This window comes from Oryza sativa, chromosome 4, assembly GCF_034140825.1.
Source record: "Oryza sativa Japonica Group chromosome 4, ASM3414082v1".
Classification (NCBI taxonomy): domain Eukaryota; kingdom Viridiplantae; phylum Streptophyta; class Magnoliopsida; order Poales; family Poaceae; genus Oryza; species Oryza sativa.
The window spans coordinates 29,560,559-29,563,763 of record NC_089038.1 but is presented as its reverse complement, the minus strand read 5'-3'; the positions used below and the strand labels follow the sequence as shown (position 1 = coordinate 29,563,763).

Here is a 3,205-nt window from a genome sequence, read left to right as displayed (position 1 = left end):
AAGGATGTAAAGCGAACGGTTTTGCAAGTTAAAGGATGTCATATATATGGTTTTGCGGTTGGGGGATGATTTTGTAATTCGATGACAAGTTGAGGGACCTTCGTGTACTTATTCCTCCGGGATTTGGTTTTAGAGTAAGTTCACCGGAGGTCCCTCAACTTAATAGCGAGATTTTTTGAGGTCCCTTAACCTCAAAACTAGAAATGTGTACCCCTAAACTCACATAAATCGTTTACTCAAGGTCCTATGGTAGTATATATAGGTGGTTTCGCTGACGTGACATCTTAGGCAGCAAAAAAAATTTAAAAAAAGTACGTGGGGCCCACATGTCAGCGGCACATCTTTTTTCTTCTCTTTTCTTCTCCTTCTCTTCTCTTTTCTCTCTTCTCTCTTCTCTTCTCTTCTTCAGTGAGGGAGGCTGGCAGCGAGCGGAGCGGCGATGGGCGAGAGCGGACGCGGGCGGCAGGCAGCGGGAGGAGAGCCGGCGGGCGGCAAGCGAGCATGGTAGCGGGCGGCGGGTGGCGGGTGAAGCGATGGTAGGCGAGCGCGGGAGTGGAGCGGTGGCGGTCGAGCGCGGCGACGGGTAGAGCTGTGGTCGCCGCCTTCTTCCGCGACGTTGTCACTGGTAACTTGTAACATCCTGAAAATTAACCATTTGTTAATTATGAATTATGCCGATTCTTATGTTCTTCATAACTTCCAAAACCTAAGAAATTATAATTAGAGGTAACCTCCTAAAAATTTGTTTGTATAAGCCCTCTCTTTGACATTTTAGTTCTTCTCTGATCTTCATTTAAATTGAGTTATTTCTTGATTTGGTTTTATTACTTTCTTTCGATTAAAATTCCTTGTTGCAAATCTATTAAAAACCCGTTTTACTTTTATGAATTATTGGTCCAAGAAATCCTCCAATATTGTCCTTAATCCTAAACCAGAGGAATTCCAATTGGAATTATTTCTTTACCAAACCCTTGATCTAGGTTTACCTCTAAAAATCCTTAATTCTTCTCCATCCGAAATATTCTATCATTTATTCTTTACTCAAGCTCCTATTTTGATCTAACCTCCCGTTCCAATTTCCATAATCTAATACTTCTCGGCACAAGATTAGCAATATTATAAATATTAGAATGATTGCTCTTGTGCTAAGAAAATTCCAATTTATACTCCTCATCCAAAATTCAAATCTCCTATTAGCCACAAAATATTTCTCTAAATCCATACCACCCATTTGTGGGGATAAAATCCTATTTATCTTCATTCATGTATTTTCTACCACGTTCCCAAAAATATATCCAAATTAGAAGCCCTATTATTTATAGTGCAAAATATTCCTATTTCTTATTTGAGTGCTTCTAAATATATTCCACCTCCAAAAAATCACTCTCATATAAATTAGAAACTTTATCTTTTGAAAATCTCCTCCAAATTCAAATTGTGTTCAAACCTAATCATCTAAATCTTCAACAAAAATTTAAAAAATATTTTTATTTCAGTTGTGGGCCGAAACCTCTCAGCAGAGGCAGCCGCTCCTCCTCCCTGTCCCGTGGGCGCCGTCGCCAACATACCATGGGCGCCGTCGCATCGAGTTGGAGCCGCCGTCGCCGCTGCTTCGCCAAGCCAGAGGCGCCATCGCCGTGCCGTGCTCCTCCTCCTCCACCTCCGCCCGCAGCTTTGCGTCACTACCCTGATCTCAGCCGCTACGTCAAACAGACGCGGTCGACCAATCGGAGACAAAGCCGTCAGCCGTTTTCTCTTTCCCCACTCCGCCGATGCCGTGTTTCCCTTCCTCTCTTCCTCTGCGAACCGCCTCTTGACGCCTATAAATAGACGGCGAAAAGCTCGCCCCTCCCCTCCACACAACCGAGCTCTCTGAGCTCTCCTCTTCTCTCTCTCTCCCATGCTAGCCATCGGTTGATCTCCCTCACCGGAGCATTGCCGACCAAATACTCGCGCCAATAGCTTCGCCTCAATGAAGTGAATCCATTTTCCTACTTTCCCCTCTTCCCTACCCATTCCATGATCAAGCCACCACAGCTACCTCTTTTGCTGCCGGAGTTGAGCTCTTGCCCTCGCCGTTCCGGCCTCCTCTCTCAGTGCTTGTGTATGAAGCCACCCTCCCTAGATGCGCGTCGCTCGGGAACATCATCTGCCGCCGACGCTACCTTTCCCTGTCCACCGGAGCACCAGCGCCCTTCTCTCCCTCCTCTCAGTTCCCTGGCAAGAAGCAGAGAAGAGGATGATGGGAGGAAGAAGGACAAGAAAAAGAGAGAGAAAAGAAAAGCCTGACAAGTGGGCCCATAAACAGTACTGTCTCCATTTCTCGATTTCAAGTTATAAGACGTTTTGACTTTGGTCAAAGTTAAACTGTTTAGTTTTACTAAGTTTATAGATAAATATAATAATATTTATAATACTAAATTAGTTTCAACAAATCAATAATTGAATATATTTTCATAGTAAATTCGTCTTATGTTGAAAATGTTACTACTTTTTTTCACAAACTTGATCAATCTTAAAACAGTTTGACTTTGACCAAAGTCAAAACGTCTTATAACATGAAACGGAGGGAGTAACCTTTAGTATTTTCTAGATTTAATCCAAATCCTATTATTTAGAAGCCCATATCTCCTAAACCATATATCCGATTCCAATGAAATTTGACCTAAATTCATCTAAATTCAAACTCTACATTTTGATATCAGACTTGCTATTTTAAGATTTATTTGAATTTCCTTAATTACCATTTGAATTTATATTTGATTCAAACTTATATTTGAATTCTTACTTTAAACTTATATTTGATTATCGCATATCTTCTTTCATTCCAAAATACCCATTAGCCCCTAAAGAGCCGCCGGTTGGAACTTTACGCCTTTCATGGGGATGTTTGCCCGGTCTACTGGCCCTTACATCAGACTGTTGGTTGTAAAGCCCAGCAAGGTCAAATGTGCTGCTCCTAGCACCCCACGCCTCTATGCGTACTGTGGTTGGAGCTTTACTATTCCCTCGACCTCCACAGCACGCCGCACAGTTAGCTCTCGGGCTATGTGTGATCCAAGCCGCTCCGTCACCACCCACGGTTGTCGGAGTAACACTTCCGCCTCGCTAAACCTGCATGAGCCTCCTACTTCTCTAGTCGATATGTTGTCTGTTGACACCGGCTAGAGAAGTGTTAACGATCAAATTTGGTAGTTTTAGTATC

The 3,205-nt window shown here is 43.0% G+C and overlaps 1 long non-coding RNA gene across 1 annotated transcript; it reads right to left on the bottom strand.

Moving 5' to 3' along the window:
• Positions 1-208: 208 nt before the first annotated feature.
• On the bottom strand, positions 209-1,744 carry LOC136356137 (uncharacterized). Its single transcript, XR_010740876.1, has 2 exons — positions 1,511-1,744; positions 209-640 (listed from the first exon to the last, which is right to left on the bottom strand). It is a non-coding gene; the product is annotated as an uncharacterized lncRNA (long non-coding RNA).
• Positions 1,745-3,205: the final 1,461 nt, after the last annotated feature.